At 35.9% G+C, this 24,033-nt stretch overlaps 1 pseudogene; it reads right to left on the bottom strand.

Moving 5' to 3' along the window:
- Positions 1–214: 214 nt before the first annotated feature.
- Positions 215–10,164, bottom strand: LOC134730554 (uncharacterized; annotated as a pseudogene).
- Between the last annotated feature and the right edge of the window lie 13,869 nt (positions 10,165–24,033).

Raw genomic sequence — 24,033 nt, forward strand, 5'->3', positions numbered from 1 at the left:
TCTGTTAGGTTCCTTACACACAAAATTTACCACACTTAATTTTCGTAACAACACATGTGGTTGGTATCATCCTTCTATTTAGGGGACAGGGAACTGAGACTCCGATAATTAAGTAAGTAGATAGCTCAAAATGAGCTAACTAGAGAGTAGCAGAATCTGCAAACAAATTCAGTTGTCCCTGCTTCCTACCAAGTACCACAGACTGGGTGGTTTAAACAACAGAGGTTTGTTTCCTCAAAGTTCTGGAGGATTGATGACTGAAATCAAAGTGTCAGCACAGTTGGTTTCTTCCTTTTATAAATATTTGTAAATTTATTTTTTATTCAAAAAATTTTTCCGCCTCTAACTTCGTTGTGAAGACTACTTAGTACAGCAAATGTTATGGACAGTTTAAAGGATTGGGGCCAACGTTAACTGACCAAGAACAACTTCCATCTAAATCATCACAAAAAATGTTTAAATAAAAAAAGAAAAAAGTAAAAGTAAAAAAGGGGGACAACAGGAGCTTCAGGTTGAACAAGACCCTCACATTTATCTAATACGTTCAATCCTAGCTAGAGTGTAACAAAATGGAAACAGGAACACTGTAATCCTAAACTTCCATTACAGCTCACTCTTTGTACACACCTGTGAAGCCCACCCACATTCCCCTAGTGCTCCCAACTCAATTACATCCTGGTCTGTTGGGACTGCTGACTCAGGAGCATATAGAACTCTTTAATCCTATCTTTGTTGTAAGGCTGGCATGTCTGGGTATTAGCTCGCTAAACCAGGCAGCTGAGGTCTGCCAGATCGTCCATAAAATCAAACAACTGATGATATCAGTGTGACAGAGGGGCTGTTGGGATCATTCTCTTCAGATATTCTTCATTTATTTTACAAATGCCGTCCATGCATTTGTTCAAAGATTCATAGTCAGCCTAAGTTCTGTCTTCTGGCTTTTTGGTAGGCTGTGCCAGCAGGATGGTGTGAGATCGCCCACCAAACTCTTCTCACGGTAGCTGCTGCTTACCCTGCAGCACCAGGGTTGGTTTCTTCTAAGGCTGCTCTCTTTGACTTATAGATGGCCATCTTCTCAGTGAGTCTTCACAGGGCCTTCCCTCTGTGAGTGCCTGTGTTCTAATTTCTTCTTAGAAGGAACCACTCATAATGGATTAGGGCCCATCCTAATGCCTTCATTTAACCTTAATTACCTCTTTCAAGAACATTCTTTACATACAGTCACATTCTAGGGTATTGGGGAATGAGAACTTCAACATATGAATTTTGGAGGCACAAATGTAGCCCATAACAATGGGGAAGATAATAATATCTACCCTCTAGAGTGATTTTAAAAGGGAATTGAAATAACATTTGGAAAGCCTTAAAGCGGTACCTAGCGCACGGTGAGTATGCCAAGGAACTGTGCTATATGAGGGTTATTATCCTGCTACTATCCAGTCGCACCTCGGTTGTGAGTTTGTTGAGGGCCAAAATCCAGGGATTGTATTTGTAAATTGTATTATTATTTTCAATTATTTTATTTAAAAAAAACTACCTGCCCCTAGGATAATCTTTATCTATTATAGGCACTCAGCACATGTTTGTATAACTAAAACTTTTCATGCCTCCCACATCTCTTCCAAATCACTACCATATTCTCATCTGCCAACCAACTCTGCATCACACACACCATTCCTTTTCCTCCTAACCGGATCCTGGGTTCAGTCTTCAGGCATTAAACTCGCATGCTGAGCATGAATTGAGTTTCCTTTTGCAGCCACAGCATGATTCTTTTTTTTTTTTTCCTAGAGAGGTTTAGGAAGTTCGTTCACTTAAGATTTTAACAATTGCCTTGCTTTTGACACATACCAATCTTGCATGTTAATCAATCTTTAAGATTTTTGTTTTCCAACTTGTTAGAACAATAACCAGCATAAATAATTTCCTTTCTGGAATTTACATTTGAGTCAAAAGAGGAAGCCCCTTTTGCCCATGAATCTAATATAGTGTTTCTGAATTTATCATCCTGAAGGATAGGTTTATTGCCTACTCAGTGTTTCACTTCTGAAGTCTTCAAACCTTCCATCATGATGCAGAATAAATTCTGGAGCAACCCTGCCTGACAACAGAGGATTGACTGCAATCGTTTGAAAGGACAGAGCTCCACAACACATTTTCTGAAATGTTTTCTTATGAAGGAAAAGCTGATAGGGAATTTGAGTTAAAGTAGACAAAACAGAACAAAACAAAACCAAAACCAAAAAACAGCTGTTAAAAGGATGTTTTAAACAGGCTGAGGTATTAAATCACCATAGAGAGCAGTCTTAGTTTACTCTGAAATCCGTTTCTATTCTTCTATTACCTTCCACATATTTTGTTTTGCTGCAAAACACAGGGAGAACTATTTACCATTAAGTTGCCCAATTAATTTTCTTTAAGGCATGTAACATTTTCTAAAGAAATCTGAAAGTACTTGTTCCACTGAAAAAATGAGATTTATCTTCTATATCATAACTTTGCTCCCAGTGAAAAAGCCAGGATAGGAAGAACAAAATCCATTTTTGTGAAGGAAAACACTTTTATTTCATGGTATTTTTAAACATCATTTTGTCAACTCTCCATGGAATAAAGTTGACAACACCCCTTGAATATATGTTTGCATGTCTTTATAGTTTTAATTTGTTATAATTTTGCTCTTCCTCTTTAAGCAACATTTTAAAAAATCTACAAAGTAATACAAACATATCTACACTACTAGGTTGCAAATTGGAATTTGGAAGCGCTAGATCTGCTGATTTTATTTGCTATCTGACTATCACATTTGTTCTTTTTAACTGATTTATTAGGTCGTATTCTAGAGTATATTTTATTCTGTTGCAACAGCTATTAATGAATTCTTTGATCACATGTGGATTTTTGTCACATACATCTGTATTGGTTCAGGGAGCCTAACCTGTTGGAACATTCTGCTGAAGAGTTTGCTTTTATATCTAGGGACATTTATCATTATCTAAGGCCAGCTGCCTGACTTCTCTTCAGTGCTCTGTTTATAGGGTTTGAACATCTATAAATGGAAACACTAGCTAACCAGAAATTATCGCTAGGGCTCTCTGATAGTGTCCTAGGCTCTCACAACTTGGAATGTCCTGCAATATCTAACATGTAAGCACGTCGAATCATTTTCTAGACAGAATCTGAACCTCTGTGTCTCTCAGTCTTTCTCTCTTTCTCATTCTCTTTCAATATGGAACTTGAAAAGCGTGAAAAAAGAAGCTTATTAAACAAGAATTTAGAGGAGAAACTGACGGTAAGACATGAGATTTAGCACACACAGATTTATAATGAAATTGACAGGGTAGTAGAGCAACTGTCATAGACTGGAAAAGTTGTGCTAGCCGGCCTCTGTTTCCATGTTTTGCTGGTCAATAACTTTAAAATTAATGAGTTCCATGGGCTTTCCTGAAAATAATGTAATAAAGTTATATATAAAATGCCATTACACAAATGAGGGCAAATTTGATTTAGTTAAATGATGTGGTTTACCTTCATTTTAAAAACTGGAATCCATTTATTTTGACCTCTCATTGTGATTGCCTCAGCACTAGAAGATTGTTTTATTTACGTATGTGAAGCTTAGCGAGTGTTCAAATCCATTTTTTTCTCAGAGATACCAGGAATATATGCCAAGAAAAATAAGTATTATAGAATATATTAATGTTTTATTAAGTTTAATGAACTTCTGGTATAAGGATAAAGTTTTTTGCCATAGAAGTTATAAAAGTAATTTTGCCTCGATACTAAGCAATTAAATGTCAATGGTTAATATGGTGACTTACATTTGCTCAAATACAAAATAGACTATAACCTTGAGTTAAATGTGCTGTCCATGGCTCATCTGATGAGCATAGGTCACTAATTATGTTTGTAAATTTACTGTGGCTATAGAGTTAACATTGGAACAGGTCATAACTAATTTTAATATCAGCATAAATAACAAAAAGTAAGATAATATAGCCCATAATAAGACCAAATTCATGGGAACACATTGTTCTAGACGTATGAAGTTGAGGTTTATGGACTATTCAGGATATTAAAACTAGAAAAATGGAAAAAAGAACCATACTGGGTTGAAAACTCTTGAAGTGTATTAGAATTTCAAGGTCTTGAAGTAATATATTTAATAAAATATACAACATTTTCTTAAAGGAATCAGGTCATCATTTTCAGTACCCACTTTGTACCTCTGCCCTAGGTGATTGTCCAGACATGTAATGGCCACAGAGTATTTTCCTTTCTGACTATTTGGAAAGGCCATGTGTCCTTGTAGAGCTAACCAGGGATTTTGAATCAGAAAGGGCTTGGTGAAAATTCTTGCCCACAACTACCAAATATAAGACCATGGGTTTTGTTTAATCTTTCTGAGTCTCAGTTAATTCATGTGTAAGATAGGGAACAGTAATAACTAATCTGAAGGCTTTCGTGAAGAATAAAAACTATAATGTATGTGAAGTCCCTAGCCTAAGCCTATTTTTAAACTGTTTTTGGCCTGATTCACTTAAAAAGCACATGCCCAAAGTTTACTAATATGGAAAGAAAAAAGTTAAAATGCATTTAAAAGTAAAAAGAAAACCCAGATATGGTAAGCATAAAGGCTTAGTGGTCATAAAACCTTTATGGAACCAGATAGGGAGTAACTAAATACATGAATAATTGGTTGCTATGAATTAGTGTGAAATTTGACCCTGAGCTTCCTGGCAGTCTTTTACAGGAAGTTTTGCGAGTAAACATAGAGGACATGGGGCAAGTGCACAAAGTGAAGATGGACTCTTCTTATTTGAAGTGATTCGATGTATTAGCATTTCACTTTCTGGAAAGTCAGACATTGTGCATGCCTGACTCTATCTTGAATACAGCTATAAATCTAGAAGTGAGCAAAAACCTTTCCTTAGAGGAAGTAGCTGTCACAAAACTCATGAACATTACTCTGTAGCAGAGGCCTAGGGCTAGCCTCAGATTGACTTCCAAAGATTGCGGGGAAATATGGCGGCACATCAAAGGCATACGAACATTCACCTGCACTGAGAAGAGAGGCTGTTCTGGGGGTGGCAGGAACACATGAAAGCCCAGTGTCTGGGGTAATTAAGTGTACAAGCAAATAGAGTTAAGGAACCTGGCACCTTTCAGATACAGGAGTTCTGATGACACTGTTATCAAGAAAAGCTTTGCCTATGCTTAGTATTTTCTATTTAAGAGAGTTGGAAAATCTATATCTTTGAGGGTTTCCAATAAAAGTTATTTTGGCTGTTTATGTGAATGAATATCCAAAAACTTCAGTTCATCAAGCATTATGTTTCATGTTAATACCAATGTAACACAGTATGACTGGCTAGGTTGCTGAAGACATTTGAAAAATGTATTTTTGTGGAGTTCACTATTTTCTGAAATTTATTCAATTTATTTATTATAAATAGTAAAGTTCGTAAAAGTCTGGTTTTTAAAAGAAGAAAATATTTTTTCCATTAAAATATTTAAATATGTGTACATTATAATATTGTGTTATACGTTTGTTAAAATTAAAGCTGTATCTCTCATAAGGATCTTTATTATGAACAGTGTTATAGTATGTGTCACACACTTAAGCAATATGCATTATTGGGTTTATTTGAAAAAATTTCTAACGTAAGATCTATAGTAAATAAGTAAGAAAGTCAACAGTCTGCAGAATTTAAAAATTCATCAGTTTATTACACACAAAGATAAAACAAGACAAAATAAGACAAAGGCAAGACACAAGTAAAACAAGATTCTTTGCTATACATCCAATATAAATCTTATCTTACCCTTGGTGAGTGAATTGCTACTTTTAAGTATTGATTTTTGCCCTGAGTTTATTGCTGTTTGCTGATTAAAAGATTGCTAGGTACTTAACCAATTCAAGGCGACTCTTTTACATCTATTAATCAATACATAATCAGAAATAAAGGAATGATATCAAATTCTTCAAAATTTCTTAAATCTACCAATGCCAAGTGAAATTTCTCATAATTTGGTTGATGTTATTCCAATATTTCAAACATGAGAAGAAAAATCAATTAACATGGACTTAGAAGGACATTTCCACCCCTTTGAAAACCATCTATTAAATCATGTGGAATATCTTAGTCATTGATTCTGCTAGATGACAATAAAGCTAATTTTTGTGGGAAGTGGTAGAGAGGTGGAAGAAAGGAGGAAAGTATTTTGTAACAATATGTTTCAATTTGGTTAGTTCCACCATAATTGCTGTTGAGGTTGAATGGATCTTTTGTTTTTCCTATCATGTATTTTCTAAACTCTGTTCCTGGGAATTCAGATTTTCCAAAGTGCTTCCCAAAATGTGGTTCTGGTTTGTGTTCAAGAATATTCAGAAAACACTGAGCAGGAAATGCACTATACACATTTCCCCTTGGAGACTCATATTTGTATTGTAATATACTAAAGACTGTGAGGCACTCTGGAGGTTAATCCAGTGTTTCCTAAACTCACCTATCAGTGTAATATATTTTAATGTGTGTGCAATAACAGTGAATATTCTGAGGAACTAGCAGTGTTCTCTGCAACATATCTTAGGAAATGACGTGTTAGCATATGAATTTGTAGTCTGATTTTATTTTTGAGTTGCATTTTTGGGATAATGACAAAGAGATACATTCAAGCTGGGTATATTTGTATCTATAACATGAAGTTACTTCTGGAATAGTTTTAAGAAATAGGTACTAGTTTCTATGTATTATGTTTAATAAATAAGTAAAACTAAGACAACAAATCTTGACTATTTTCCAAATGTCTTTTAGATTATAAGTGCATCAACAAAGAGTTTTACTTATATTTACCTTCTACTGAAATTTCATAATGAAAAGGAAAAAAAATCATATATTACTATAGTAAAAATGATCATGTACCTCAGGGCATTCTGATAAATAATGGTTTCTTTCTCTAAGAGATTATAAGAAGAAACAGATCTCATGCATAAATTTAATAATTTCTATTGTATTAACATAATATGTCTCGAGACAATTTTATCTTCTCAAATAATGAATGTTCAATAATATTACAAAAATAATGATAATGGCCGGGCGCGGTGGCTCATGCCTGTAATCCCAGCACTTTGGGAGGCCGAGGTGGGCGGATCACGAGGTCAGGAGATCCAGACTATCCTGGCTAACACGGTGAAACCCCATCTCTACTAAAAATACAAAAAATTAGCCGGGCGTGGTGGCAGGCACCTGTAGTCCCAGCTGCTCGGGAGGCTGAGGCAGGAGAATGGCGTGAACCCGGGAGGCAGAGCTTGCAGTGAGCTGAGATTGCGCCACTGCACTCCAGCCTGGGCCACAGAGCGAGACTCCATCTCAAAAAAAAAAAAAATAATAATAATGATAAGAAGAGTATATGATTCAACTTATTTTATATTGAGACTTGGTACAATCAAATCAACACAGTGGTCAATTTCTAAATGTCATAAATATTGCTACCTTGAGTAAAAAAGCAACTCTTTGAGATTGAGAAAGAAAACAGGTCATCTGACATTAGTTTTCTTTAACAGCATATATCTAATATAAGGAGCTGAACAATTATATTTTAAATAATTTAAATTTTACTTTTTGTATTTAAAAATTTGATATATTTTGAATTTGAGAGCGAAAGACTTATCCAATGATATGTAAATTTACTTATGATCTCATAATAACATTCTTCTTGATTTCAGAAAAAAGAGTTCATACCATTTATTTATTTTTTATTTAATTAATTAATTTATTTTTTGAGACTGAGTTTCACTCTTGTCGCCCAGCCTGGAGTGCAGTGGTGCGATCTCGGCTCACTGCAACCTCTGCCTCCCGAGTTCAAGCGATTCACCTGCCTCAGCCTCCCGGGTAGCTGGGACTACAGGCGTGCACCACCATGCCTGGCTAATTTTTGTATTTTTAGTAGAGACTGGGTTTCTCCACGTTAGCCAAGCTGGTCTCAAATTCCTGACCTCAGGTGATCCACCCGCCTCAGCCTCCCAAAGTGCTAGGATTACAGGCGAGAGCCACTGTGCCTGGCCCATACCACTTATTTTTAAATACAGCAAAAGAGAAAAGAAATGGAAAACAAACAAACTGTTGTTAAAATGTAAAGCTACAAAGAATTTTAGAATTCTGTGATAATTCAGTGAAGGATAGCTCTTTAAATAAGGTTAATTAAATTATTTATTTATTTTGAATTCGAGTTTCACTCTTGTTGCCCAAGCTGGAGTGCAATGGTGCAATCTCGGCTCACTGCAACCTCTGCCTCCTGGGTTCAAGCGATTCTGCTGCTTCAGCCTTCTCAGCAGCTGGGATTACAGGCATGGGCCACCACGCCCAGCTAATTTTGTATTTTTAGTAGAGATGGGGTTTCACCATATTGGTCAGGCTAGTTTCGAACTCCTGACCTCAGGTAATTCGCCCACCTTAGCCTCCCAAAGTGTTGGGATTACAGGTGTGAGCCACCATGCCCAGCCTAAATTATTTATTAATTCATAGCTTCATTAATACAAATAAAATTAATTACTTTCTAAGAAGAAATCTGCTAACAAACAAAAAACGTGAGATTCGTGCTTGGTTCTAATTCCTCATATCATTATCTGATGACAGGTCTGGGTGTTGTTGGTGAGCGTCTTCAGAGATACAACCTAGTGCCTATCGGATGGCAATGTACTCAGAAAAAACAAAACAGACTTCCAAATCAGTATACATCCCTAGACACTTATTTTGAATAAGACAGAGTACTAAGGGCTGCAGTGGGAACATACATGATAAAGAAAGTCCTAGCCCTCAAGGCAATTATTATGCTTTGATTATTTTTAAGTACATTATGATATAATAATGATAGGTTTTAGCCGCTCAGAAACATTCTAAGTGTACAAACCATTGACACCTCTGTTTCTCACATGGACCTGTGGTAGCAAGTCTATAATTATTCTTCAGAATGTCTTAACAATGGGAATGATTGTAAAGCATTTTATGCTGTAACATGGTAACACGATTATTATTATTATTATTATTTTTGGAGATGGAGTCTCACTCTGTCACCCAGGCTGGAGTGTAGTGGCATGATCTCGGCTCACTGCAACCTCTGCCTCCCGGGTTCAAGCAATTATCCTGCCTCAGTCTCCTGAGTAGCTGGGACCACAGGCACATGCTGCCATGCCCAGCTAATTTTTTTTTTTTTTTTTTTTGGATTTTAGTAGAGACAGGGTTTCACTGTGTTGCCCAGGCTAGTCTCAAACTCCTGGGCTCAGGCACTCTGCCCGCCTCGGCCTCTCAAAGTTCTAGAATTACAGGCGTGAGCCGCCGCGCCCGGCCTGTGACATGTTTTATTCTGCCATAATATCTACTTATATATTTATTTCTCTTTCTAATTGTGTCTAACTAGAGTCATTGGTAACAGGCACTCACTCAGAAGGCCCTGACATGCCCCAAAACAAGTCATCTATTCTGCCAATGTTTCTGATGTGTTATCTAGATATTACTTTCAGTATGGCTTGAATGTTGCTTCTGATCTATATGTTATTCCTTACAAGGCAACTTCACATAATAAAATAAGTCATAAATGCAAATTAAATTTAATAAGTAGGAAATCTCTGGCGGTAAGGTACTGGATGTATGTATCTTTATACCACAATTGGTTGCATTCATTCTTAATAAACTAATTTTGGTGATGACCTAAATGAAGGAAAGAAAGATAAAAACATGCAAACAATGATATTTTATTTTTTTGGCATTACATCATTTATTTTGGAAACCTCCTTCCTTGTCTCTGCTACTGATAAGAGTAGCAATGACTCTTGCTGTGTTTTGGATTCAACTGATAAAGTTGCCTTAGATGTTCCTTTTGTCTGAGGGACAATTTTGATGGTAGAGGATGTGAGTTGCTTTGCCCCCATACCTTAACTCCCCTAAGCTGCCGGCTCATGTTTGATTTTATCGGTGACATTGCCATGGGCCATGGTAAGCACTTCAGCATCTTTAAGACTGCAGCTGCCCTCCCTAAGGTATTTGTGTTGCCTACTGTGCATTCTACGTCTCCACTTGGCACATCGCCCACAATGGCCCATTCATCATTGGTATATTTTAAATTTATTTTCCACTTTTCTCCAGAGATGGCATCCAGAGTTGACATCTAAAATACCCTGTGGAAATAATTATTTTCATAAAACAGATGGGTGGTAGAGACCAAAATTTCATGTTAAGTTTCTCAGTAAGCATCCATCAGCTGGAAGGCAACTGGAGGGAATTCGGAACCAGGATTCTCTGAGTTTCTGAACACTGTGTCACTCCTGAATTTTTAGTAAAATTAATTAATTTTTCCCTTTCTTAGGGAGGTAAGACATTTCCGAGATGTCAATAAGAGGATTATATGATTGATCTCTCTGCACCAGATATTAGAGATTTGATGATTAGGATAATGTTCTCCAAATAACTGAGACAACCCTTAAGCATTATGAGTAATTAAAAAATTCTGGTCTTACCCCAGGTGAAGTATAGTAGTAAATAGTAACCGTGAATCCTGATCATTTGGCAGACCAAAGTGAAAAACTAAGTAGTTGAAAAACTTAAATCTCTTTTGAATAAGAAATAATTCCATCTTAATTTCTTTCTGGCCTCTTCTCCTTTGAGCCAATAACAAAAATTTAAAAATTGCAGAACAATCTATAGCATGAAATTTTAAAAAGAGAGAGGAAAGGAAATATGCTATGATAGTGGTGGACCATGAGGATCATTGGGAAATTGCGAAGCAGTGAGAATGAAAGTCCTAATGTGCATAATGGCAAAATGAGGAGAGACTGGAAAAATGAAAAAGCGAGTGTGTACAGGTGTTTAATTCACATACCTATGAAAATCTAAATGAAAACCTGTGTCTTCAGTGTGTGTGTGTGTGTGTGTGTGTGTTTGTGTGTGTGTTGATGGTGACAAGGATTCTTATTCCAAAGAGGTTTTCTATCTCTCCCTAAGTGCCAACTAGTATGGTGAGGAGCATGTTATATCTGATTCCAGGAGACTGGTAGGTAATACAGTTAAAGTTGTGCTTGTATGGCCTTTGACAAATCACTTAATCTTTGGCTTCTTTATCTACAAAGTGAAAGGTTGGATTGGATTTGAAAATATTGCTATGCTCTTCAGCATTTTATACATCTATCAAAAGTGCTCTCTGGCTGTGGATTTATTAAATTCTTTCCATACCAAGTGATGCCTATTTATTCAAACATTAGGAAGCTTGAAATAGTTTCTATTTTTATATTATCACTGATCAAATGTAAAATAGAAGTCCTTGTTATTAGATGAAACCTTCCTTTTAGAATAGAAAGTTCACAGTTCAGTACTGATCAATTAAATTGCATAGTTTTCTATGTTTTCACTGAGAAATAACAAAGATTCAGGAATTGGATCATGGGTAAATATTGTGAAATAGATGAAGAAAGTAGCATGTAAGTGCCTTAATGTTTGTATTGAAATGCCCAAAATAAAGCATTATATTTTCTCACACTTAACCTAAAATAAAGTGGATGCTATGTTTTCATTTGGAATAAAAAATAATACACACACACACACACACACACACACACATATATATACATAAAATCTGTGTGTTAAATGTTATTTTAAAAATGGTTTCTTTTATTCATTCTCTTTCTGTCATTCCTACCACTCCCTGCAACGTACCTGACACAGATATCTTAGTCCCTTTGCAACCTTAATTTTAGCCCCTCTGCATCACTGGTGGTTGAGGAAAAAGTGGACGCACAAGTATTGCCAAACTCTAGCCACCATTTTCATTTTCTTTCTTACACTAAGAAAAATGAGGGCTGTATCTATTGGAACCCAGGGAGGGGAGCTGAGAGTTGAAAAGTGAAACTGATAAGGATCCAGATTTCTACTTTATGGTTCAAATCAAGTTCTCGAAGCCATCCAGCCCTTTGAAAACCACTGCTAATTAAAGCAGTGTCTGCTGATAATGTAAGTCTGAGACTCACTGTTTGAATGGATCTTTTGATATAGCTCTGTGTGATGGCGAATAACAGAGAGGAGATAGATGGATTGCAGGCTTTAACCGAGCTGTGCTTTCACAGTGACATATATAGCATACTGTACGTGTGGCGAAATATTTTCTGGGTTCTCATTGTGAGAATTACAATTATATATCTAGTTGTTCTGTCCCAAGTACAGCTCCCCTAAGGGAATGACAAATAGACTGTGGTATTAGTGATGGAATTGTAGTAGAGAATCATTTGCTTTATTTTGCTACGTGACCTTCATGAAAATAAGGAGATGATTTTTAAAAAAAATGGTTAGAGGATGTTTGTAGTTCAATTGCTGGTCTTTTGTTATTATTTATAACCTAAAAATTTCTCAAGGGTCCTTTTATTAATTTTCTTCTCAGTTAATGGGTATTTTCTTGCATGGGTAGCTTCTGGGAAGACGCCCCCCTCCACCCCCAGCTTGGTCTTCAAAATAGGCCTAGTACCCTTATAGCTGTCAGAGTGTAGCAATTTAGAGACCACCTCGTGATTTTAAATACTAACTTGATGACATTCGTCTTAGGAGCAGTTGAGAGAGCTCATAGGATTGCTTTCCTGAACCTGTTTTAATTTCTCTGGGGATATCATGTCATACTGGGAGGCTGAAGGAAGAAAATGTTAGCATGAATTAATACGCTTATCACAGAGAGTGGGGCATTAATTTAGAATGCGAAGGAAATATATGGGAAATAAAACCTTTTTTCATCCCTATTTTGTTTTTCCACTTGAGCTCAGCTTTCAGTCTGGCATGTTTTGTTGTGCCACTTGCTTCTGCTTATTCATTCATTCAGCCCAGCAATCCTTTGCCTACAGCTTGTAGACCTCCTGCCTGCTGGTCCATCTTTGCATGGGGTGGGGAAGGAAAAGAAAGAGCTGGTTTTAGAGGCTTTCAATGAATCTCCTTCTTTTCAGCCCTTCTTTACAGTCATGCCTTTGCCTTTGTGGAATTTGTCTTCCTTGACTCTGGCACCCTCCAGGGTTTGCAAAGTCATTTATACTAAGGTCTCTTCTTGGCAGCTCATCTTCATCTGGCCGTCTACCTCTATCTCCTTTTCATCTTCCAGAAATTTACAATGTGCTTTTTCACACTGATTTTTCTCTTTGCCAGGTCTCTTATTTTTGTGGGTTTATGGTTTAAAATTCCTTTACTCTCATTTTAATAGTGTCCAGAGAAGAATATGTAATGAACATGTGTGTTCCATTAGTGATCTTGACCCAGAAGCCCCTCAATTTATTTTAAAAGCTTGCTCTCAATGCTGTATTTGTGTTCGAAAATCATTTCAATAAATGATGGGTGCTATGGAACATCTTTATTCTTTTTTTGAGGGATGCTATGGTCTGGATGTGTCCTCCAACATTCAGATGTTGGAATTTAATAATCAACTGATAGTATGAAGAGGTGGGGCTTTTAAGAGGTGATGAAGCTGTGAGGTTGGAGTCCTAGTGGATGAGAGTAGTGCCCTTCTAGCAGGGCTTGAGGGAATGAGTTCATTCTCTTCTGCTCTTCTGCCATGTGAGGACACAGTGTTCCTCCCTTTTTTGCCTTCTGTCCCTTCCACCATGTGAGGATGCCTAGAAGACACCATCAATGAGAAATGAGCCTTTACCAGACACAGAACATGCTAGCACCCTGATCTTGGACTTCCCGGAGTATATTTCTGTTCTTCATAAATTATCCAGTCTCAGATATTTTGTTATAGCGGCAAAAATGGACCAAGACTAAAGATTCAAATACATTTTAAACCCAGCAACATTTTTTTTCTGTTCAGGGTATCATACTATATACTATGTGAAATCATTGCATAAGTTATGTTATTTGGCATGCCAGAAATTCTGATCATATAACCAAAATTATGTCATTTCTAAAAGCTTGAAAATTTCAGCTTGTATAACATGTTATAATCTTTACTCTTTTTCTTAGCATAAGAAAATCATTTGCCATAGTGATTTTGGTGGTTAAATGCTGGGATGCGGTGGTAAGAATCAAATCTAGGCTCCTATGTGCTTAACCTAAATGAGCCACCATTTTCTCCTGTGTATAATGGGCTATGACTTGCCTCACAGAGCTGTCAGATGAACTAAAAATGTGGAAATATTCGAAAAGCACCCACACATGGTAAGCACTCAATAAGTGGTATGGTAGCCATTAGAGAAATGAGAATCACAGTGGTATACAAATTACTTCTTGTGTCTGGAGAAACCCTGGACTTGTGATTGGGGATTGTTTTCTTCAGAAAAAAACCACATATGATTTCAAGCAACTATCAGACCAGAGACAATGCTTACTTTCCCACTAGGAAGTGTGCCTTGAAAATTTTATTAACTTTTAATTGTATTTTTGTTCTGTGAAGTGACAAAGTTTCAAAAACAAGAATGTTTAAAAGATCCTGCCTATTCTGAAAGATGTTATGTCCTAATCTCAGTGGAGAATAATTATATTACAAGAATGCAAGCATTACATAGAGGTAAAAATAAATGCTAAATTGTGAGGTACAAATAATTAGGACTATACCTAATATGTGCTTCATAGAATTAATTTAAAAATCCCCAAAGCTGCTAGATTTGTCAAGTTGGGATATTTGTAGTAGGTGAAGAATATAGGTAAGAAGAAGGAGAGTTAGGGAAGGAGTCCTGGTACATGCGTGTGTGCACAGAATGTTCAAAAGAAGAACATAAGTACACGATTGACAGCACAATCTGATTCAATACATTTTAAACACAGCAACTATTTTTTTTTCTGTTCAGGGTATCACACTATATGCCTCTTACCTTCATCTGGCATTTTTATTCCTTGCACGTAAGATATTTTCCTAGGAAAGCAACATTTCCAATAATTAATTAGTTTTTTTACTTAAGAATTTTTCTAAAAAATATGCAGTCTCATCTGCAGATAGGACTATAAATTGCTACCATTTTTCTGGAGTATAATATGTATGGAGACCTTAATTATTTACCTACCTACTGGCCAGATAATTTTACTCCAGACATTTATATGAAGCAAAGAAATATACAAATATTTAGTTTAATGATGTTTATTGCAATATTGTTTATAAAAGTAAAAATAGTGGACACAGTAGGGGAATTAGTTACTAATCTATGATAACATGATACAAGGAAATGTAAAGGCCTTGGTATAGTGGACATTATTTTCCTTTTTTCCACAAAAGTACAGATGTTATGCAAAGTGGAATGCTTCTTTTATAGATCATGCATGTTGACAGAACATTAACATGTAAATCAGTGAATATATTTGTGCAGCCCTATTAGCCAAACCCTAGAATCTTAACAACCCAAATAAAGGCAACAATATTATGGGTTAAACTGTGTTTTTCAGTTTTACTAAGATTGCAAATAGCTCAGAGTAATTTTTTTTTGTAAAAAAATTGTACTGTAACCTCACATTTTTATTATCTTGCTGACTCAATGAGATTGTGTCAGAGAGGAATGCAAGGCCATCTGATTTTGGTGCTTTACTCCTTATCCGAGAGCAGATTTATGGAAGCCTTGAGTGCTTACATCCTTCTGCCTGTACCACCTTGGCTACCAGCAGACTGCAGGCTCCTCAAGGTCAGGAACTCTATGTTCTTGGCACCTTGTAAGCCCGATACGTGGAAAGTGGTACTCAAACCTTGTTTGAACTGTCTAGGATGGGTTTTACATGTCTGAGTGTGTGTGTGTGTGTGTGTGTGTGTGTGTGTGTGTGTGTGTGTGCGCGCGCGCATGCGCTTTATCCGATTTGTTATGACGGGGATCCCAAGCTAAGTCTAAATTAAATTTACCTTGATATTCAGCCACATCTGGAGAGCTGGTGGTTTGGCACTTTCACAGACCGTTTTCAAGAGACAATGAAGAGCTTTTCAGGAAGGGACTTGTCCTGAGGGAAGAGACAGATGAGATATGGTTTTTGTTCATGGAAAATGAGAGACCCTGAGCATGGCCGACTGCCTCCACCTTCTGATTGACCTCCAACTTAACCTCATCAGTCATGCTGAGTAAAAAATTTTCCATGAAATCTTTGTGTGATATACAAAGCACTAAATGCTGGCATGCTTGTTGCTGGCAGCTTACCCTCTATAGTGTGGCCATCAGTAGGCAGCTATGGCATTGGTGGCAGAATTGCAGATTTTGGCATTGGAAAAGCATCACCAGAGTGTGACAGGAGGAGAATGGCAGTCTCCTGTCACTTAGCCAAAGTGCTAGTTCACAGAGCAATGACAGAATTATGGAGACTATGGAACTTTCTGAGAGTAGGTGAAAGTGGAACTGGAGAGTTCTATTTTTTTCATGCTATGTTTGATGATTAATTTGGCCTCATTTTTTGCCTCAAGAATAACCCAGTAAAACTCAATGAGAGGTTATATTTACAATTCCCTTGTGAAAATTAAGTAATATAAAAATGGTTTTTAGTATCTATTATTTTCAGATATCATGAAATTCTTTACCACTGGCAGTTATGATTACAGAGATACTTATGAAATCAATAAAAATTGGGTTATCCTTTGAAAATTTTCATATTTATTTTGAAGGAATTTATATTTTGCTTACATTTTTATTCTTATTCTACCAAAATCCTGTGCTGAGGGATAGCTTCTCCTCCATCACAGCCTGCAATAACAACCATACACAATAATGATGAGGTAGGGCAGAGTACTTCTGAATATCTGGAACTTTTGTGCATTTGGTTTGGGTTTGTTTTTGTAATACTCAAGAAGTAAAAGGGATTTTATTTTTTTTTTTTTGAGACAGAGTCTTACTCTGTCGCCCAGGCTGGAGTGCAGTGGTGCAATTTTGACTCACTGCAACCCTTGCCTCTTGGGTTTAAGAGATCCTCCTGCCTCAGCCTCCTGAGTAGCTGGGACTAGAGGTGTGCACCATCATGCCTGGCCAATTTTTGTATTTTTAGTAGAGATAGGGTTTTGCCATGTTGGCTAGGCTGGTCTTCAACTCCTGGCCTCAAGTGATTTACCCACCTTGGCCTCCCAAAGAGGGATCATTTTTTGGTTTCCCATGTGTTTAAAGTTGTAGGTATAGTTTTGGATTGGTATCTATCAATAATTGTGAGGAGGAATAAGCTGTCTGTCACTCTGAAAAGAAGCATGCTGCCATTTTTCTTATTACTCAGATTGTATTGATGTCTTACCATTAATAATAGGACAACTATTGATGTTTTGATCCAGTAGTCTAAATATTTCAGGACATTACTTTTACAAAACATCTTAAATTAAATTTTTAAATGTAACATCAGAATTGAAAACCAAATCCCTGTTGATCGATAGTTTAAGATAAACTGAGTAATCTTGCCTGATGATAATCATGATATAGATAATAGGCAGAACATGTTCCATGTTCTAAGAAACAGGTAAAGTACTTCGTTTGCGATCATCACCACGAATCTTGGAGGTAGATGCTATTTTCCCATTTTGCAGTTGGAGGAACTAATTTTTTTTTTTTTTTTTTTGAGATGGAGTCTCGCTCTGTTGCCCAGGTTGGAGTGCAATGGCGCGGTCTCAGCTCACTGCAACCTCCGCCTCCCGGGTTCAAGTGATTCTCTTGCCTCAGCCTCCAGAGTAGCTGGGAATACAGGCATGTGCCACCTTGCATGGCTAATTTTTGTATTTTTAGTAGAGACAGGATTTCACAATGTTGGACAGGTTGGTCTTGAACTCCTGGCTTCGTAATCCACCCGCCTTGGTCTCCTAAAGTGCTGGGATTACAGGTGTGAGCCACTGCACCTGGGTGGAACTAAGTCTTAAGTCAGTGGCCCAGGACACATAGCAAGCCAGTGGAAGAGTTGGCCTCAGGACAGCCTGAGTCCAGGTCTACTCTCCTAACCCTCACCTATATCCCTCTCATGACAGGCCCAGAACCTCAGCTCCCCATCACCCCTTTATGATGATTTCCTATTCTCCTCAGAGGAAATACATACTTTGTATTTACCCCAATGTGTAATAAACAAATAGTCAAAGATGACATTTACCTCATGAGGTCATTATTATTCTTCATTCTTGAAAAATTGGACTAATGTTTAGGCATCATGGAATGGAATAAAATCTTACTACTATAGACTTTAAGTAATAGTACTTTAACATTCTTCTAAATTTACCTAACATCTTGTTAATAACGTTACTTAACAACTGTTAAAACAATTTCTCTTTAAATAGGGAAATATATTTGGATTACATGTTAATATGTCACTAGAAATGTAATTAGATAGGTGATAACTTTTATATCACATATAAAAAGCTGTCTTGCCAAAATTTTGACTACTTTTTGGGGACCTACTTTTTTGGTCAACTATTATTGTCTTGTCTTGATTGCAAATGAAAAACAAACCAAAAAGAAAATATCTAACATAATTTCTCTTCAATTAATGTTAAATAATTATTTCAGATTTCTATGTTAGTGTGTAAACCTAGCATACATGAAACCCCTGATAATCACTAATCTGCTCTTCATCTATATTCATCAACAATGTCAGTAGCAAATATAATTATATTATTTCACTAACACTAAATAAATGAAATTTTGCAGTGCAGTCATGTGCTGTATGATGATGTTTTGGTCAACGATGAACTGCATATATGATGGTGGTCATATAAGATTATAATGGAGCTGACAAATTCTTGTTGCCTAGTGGCATCTTAATGATCCTGCTCCTCCTGCGTAGGCCTAAGCTAATGTGTGTGTTTTTATTAGTTTATAATAAAAGCATTTAAAAAGTTAAAAAACATTAAAAATAGAAAAAAGCTTATAGACTAAGGATAAGAAGAAAATATTTTTTGTATAGCTGTACAATGTATCTGTGTTTTAAGCTAAGTATTATTACAAAAGTCAAAAAGTTAAAATGTAAAAAGTTCATAAAGTAAAAAAATTAAAGTAAGCTAAGATTAATTTATTATTGAAGAAAAAATATTTTTATGTATTTAGTGTAGCTTAAGGGCACAGTGTTTGTAAAGTCTACAGTAGTGTAGAGTAATGTCCTAGGCCTTCATCCTCATTCTTCACTCACTCACTGACCCACCCAGAGCAACTTCCAGTCTGGTAAGCTCTATTCATGGTAAATGCCCTATACAGGTGTGCCATTTTTTATCTTTTATACTATATTTTTACTGTACCTTTTCTATGTTTAGATTCACAAATATATACCATTGTGTTACAGTTGCCTATAGTATTCAGTACAGTCACATGTTGTACAGGTTTGTAGCCTAGGAGAAATAGTCTATACCGTATAGCCCAGATATGGCCGTATACTATAACCTGCTGCTAGGTGTGGTAGATTATACCATCTCAGTTTGTGTAAGTTTACTCCATGAGGTTTACACAATGACAAAATTGCCAAGGACTCATTTCTTAGAATGAATCTCTGTCATTAAGCGATGCCTGACTGTATACAAGCATTTTTGGCTTTTTTTGACTTAGCATCACTTCCTTAAAGTTAGTCCAAGTTGTGAGGATCCACAGTTTCTTTTTGTTTCTGAGTATTATTCCATGTTATAGCTCTAGCTATATCACAGTTTAATGATTTGTCCAGTGAGGAATATTTGTGTGGTTTCCAATGTTTAGCTATTAAAAATAAAGCTGGTACAAATATTTGTGTATATATTTCTGTGTAAAAATGGGTTTTCATTTCTCTGGGATAAATGCTAAAAGTGTAACTGCTGAGACATATGGTAAGTCCATTTTTTTTAGTTTTAAAGGGAATTGTCAAATTATTTTTCAGAGTAGCTGTACCATTTTACATTCCTATCAGCAATGTATGAGTGTCACAGTTTCTCTATGTCCTCACCAGCATTTGGTATTATTATTTTTTGTTTTAGCTATTTTAATAGGTGTGTGGTGGTATCTTATCATGGTTTTAATTTATATTCCCTTGATTGTTAGGGTGTTGAACATCTTTTCATGTACTTATTTGCCATATGTATATCTTTTTTGGTGAAGTGTCTGTTCAGATCTTTTGCCTGGTTTTTAATTGGGGTTTTTGTTTTCTTCTTGGTAAGTTTTAAAAGTTTTTTAAAAAATATATTCTAGATGCATGCTCTTTGTTGGATATGTGGTTCACAAATATTTTCTACCAGGTTGTAGCATGTCTTTCATCCTCTTAACAAACAGAATATTTTGCAGAGCAAAGATTTTAATTTCGCAGAGGTCCAGTTTACCATTTTTTTTTTCTTTTACAGATCATGCTTTTGGTATCAAGTATAAGAACTCTTTACTGAGTCCTAGGTCTTGAAGATATTCTCCTAATTTTTAAAGCTTTATTGCTTGTCATTGTATATTTAAGTCTATGATCCAGAATCCTCATCTATGAAATGAAGATAATAATACTACCCATGTCAAAGGGTTATTATTAGAAATAACATGTGCAAAAGTCTTGACAGTTTATTTTCCTGTGATTCTAGTTAGTCACCACTGTTTTTTTTTTTTTAAATCTCCTTAAGCTCATAAGCAACTTCAGCAAAGTCTCAGGATACAAAATCAATGTGCAAAAATCACAAGCATTCCTATACACCAATAACTGACAAATAGAGAGCCAAATCATGAGTGAACTCCCAGTCACCAGTGTATTAATGGGAAAAATATTGGGCTAATTGACTTGTATTTGTAGAGTAGTCTAAGCTGCTGTTATAAGTTTACCCAAATATATTGATAACTTAGCAGAAAACTATTGTTCTTTCACACAATAGCTCTGGAATGGCTATTTCCAAAAAGATCAGCAATAATGAGTGTTAATGAGAATCAAAAAAGACCAACGATAAGTGTTGTAGACAATGTGGCAAAAGGAAACTTTTGTACATTTCTGGTGGGAATATGAATTGGTACAATCAATATGAAAAACAATATGGAGGTTCCTAAAAAAATGAAAAATAGAACTACTATATGACCCAGCAATCCCACTTCTGGGTATATATCCAAAGGAAATGAAATCAGTAGGTCAAAGAGATACCTGCATTCCATGTTCATTGTGACATTATTCACAATAGCCAAGATATGGAAGGTTCCAGGCTGGCTGTGGCATGGAAAATGAGAGAAGTTGGGTCTCTGATATGTTTTTCTGAGTAACTACCAAGTGGAAGTTAATACTTCATAACTGGGGTGTTGGGATTAGGGGAGAAACACATATACCTTCTTGGGAACTTGTGGACAATGGCAGGACTTAAAAATATTCTTGCAGTATTACCCTTTGAGAAATACAGTAGATGTTTGTGATATTTATGAATCTTGTCCTTGGTCCACACATGGGGGACTATGACTAGTCAGAGTTTGGGCAGTCAGAAGGGGTCTCTGACCATTTGTATTGCTTTTTTACATGTCGTGCTGATTTTATCTTCTTTGGTGGATACTTCTGTGTAAACTCTGTGAAGGATTGGTGACAATGCTTACAGTGTCTCTACAACCCAAGAAGACAGGGGTACATCGTACAGCTGCAGCTCTGCATGCATCAATTCACATATTTGGTATCTGAACTCTTGCTAATCTTCTATGGCTTTCCTGGACTAACTCTGTAATCCAGCACAATCAAATAAGTCCATATATGGGATTGCTTCTCAAAGGATGTTTATAAGACACCAAAACTGAGTAGATGCTTGTGTGTCAGTGTGTATGTGTGTTAGTGTGTGTGTGTGATAGAGAGGGAGAAAGAGAGAGAGAGACAGGGAGAGAGAATGAGATCTAAAGCCTGTGAAAGAGGCTTAATAGATGTCTCCAAACAGTAACACTGTTCTCCATCATGGTTTTCAGTAAAGGCATTGCTGTTGTGAAATGATGTCTAAGGGGAGGAGTAGTCTGCTAGTCTTTGGGAGGTGTTTGTAAATTTGCAGAAGTTTATCAGATTTGTTGAGAAAGCAAAGGTCAGCAGCCTAGGGTTACATTTTGACAGGAGAATGATTATTCTAGAAAAGAGATATATGAGTCCTCACAGGAGAGGATAGTGAGTAATGGTAAAAACAAAGTTACCAGTGCTGAGTGCTTAAGGCATCATATTGGATTCAAACAATTAATTCCAGTTCTGATGCCCTCCAGTTGTGGGGTTGTCTTTGGCAATTTCTCCTCAGTGAACCTGAAATTTGTTAGTGTATTGTAATCTCAGTATTGTTAACAATATCTACTGATGATATTTTTGTGATTTAATATGAGATTAAATAACAAAATCGTCTAGATCAATATATATGCAGTTCAGAAAATATTTATTCACACCTCACCTCACTCCTTAATGCCCTCAGTGTTTTACCACGGGTAGGATCAGGTCCTAACATGTGGTATGAGTACCCATAAAAAGATCCTGAGTAAGGGGACATACTAGACTATTCAGTATGCCCTCTGATAACTAATCCATCAGTAGATATTTGTTCTTTGATATGACTTTGGCATAAATTAAGGTTATTAGTTTCACAGTGAGGTTTCCCCTTATGCTTGATCAGAAGGCCTGAAACTTCTTGAAAAGAGATTTTTAAGACTGGGAAAGCAAATCTCAGAAGCACCTTGTTCATTCCTGAGGTTCTCTAGGAGGCTGATGTCAAAAATGGTTTGGATTAGTGCTTGTCTGTGACGAGGTTTTACTCACTCGAGTAAATGAGGAAAATAAGAACAATTGTAATTTCTTTAATAGAATAATTTATGTTTATTCAATTTATTAAAAACTCTGTTCTTTATAAGAACAATTGTAATTTCTTTACTAGAATAATTTATGTTTATTCAATTTATTAAAAGCTCTGTTCTTTTGAGATTATATCATTCCTCATTTTTTTGGCTTTAAGATTTTTTCTTTATATTTATGAAGTTATGATGATTCCTTAAAAAACAATTACTGATCCTTGAAGTCCAAATGTCTTGAAGTCCAAATGTCTAGAAAACCATTCTTTCTGACATTTTGCTCTCTGCTTTCAGATGTCCTTAAAAAGTCTCCTGAACTTTTGTTTTCATTACCAATCTCTAATTTCTTAGCATGTATTATATATCGTTTTCTTTTGTTTCTTTTTGGAATCTAATTTTCTTATCCAGCAAACAAATCAGTTTTTATTATATAAAATAACTCAAATTAAAATTGTTTTCTATTTTATCACGTGTAAGTAACCACATTTACTTTTCATATAACGAAATTAGATTGAAAACTAGCAAAAATTTTGAGCACATTCTCGCCAAAGACATCATATAATTTAATAGACGTAGAGTTTACTATTGAGAAATTTTTCTCTGGTTGAACTGGGAGACACATAATCTCCACAGAAATCTATATAACCAATTTAAGTAACTTTTTAACATTGCCATCCTTTGGATTTTTGAACAATAAAAGTTACACTAATGAAAGGTATGAGCTAAACTATATAAGATATTTGGAAATTGGAATTTCTAGTAATTTTATGTCATGTTTTATAAAAAGTTTAGGTGATTTAAGTTTGACTTTCATCTTGGTTTCCTGGGTAATGTGCTAGAGAAAATGGAAATGTGTGATGACATTTTATGAACTTTAAATCATTCTTCTCTGAAAATCACTCTGGGAGTTGCCATTTAAAAACAAACACAAATAAAATAACTGAAGAGGAATAAGTATGTTGGATTAAAATGGGTGAATGCTACTGAAATGTATTAATGGTCAAGGCTGATCTCAAAGCCAGAACTCTCCTGTCTTTCAAAATGGAAAACACCATGCATCTTTGGCATAGTGCAAATGTGGGCAATTGTGTCTCTCAGATTTAAAGATGGAATGAATACACAGATCAGAAATTTTTGATATGGTGCTCATCTGTGAATCTGGTTTCAAATGAGCACATGAGAGCTAGCCTCATGTGTAAAACTGCACAATGTTGGTTTATTCTCTGACCTAAACAAGCAAGATATGAAAACTAAGAGCAGTGAAGTTTAAGTTTTCCCTAAGATCACTTAGTGTCTTTTGATTTTTTTAATCCATAAAATGAAGTTGAAAAGAATAGAGGTAATGTAACATATAAAGCAAGCATCATCTATGTTGATTTCTT

The sequence above is a fragment of the Pan paniscus genome, chromosome 5 (genome assembly GCF_029289425.2).
Source record: "Pan paniscus chromosome 5, NHGRI_mPanPan1-v2.0_pri, whole genome shotgun sequence".
In the NCBI taxonomy this organism is placed as follows: Eukaryota; Metazoa; Chordata; class Mammalia; order Primates; family Hominidae; genus Pan; species Pan paniscus.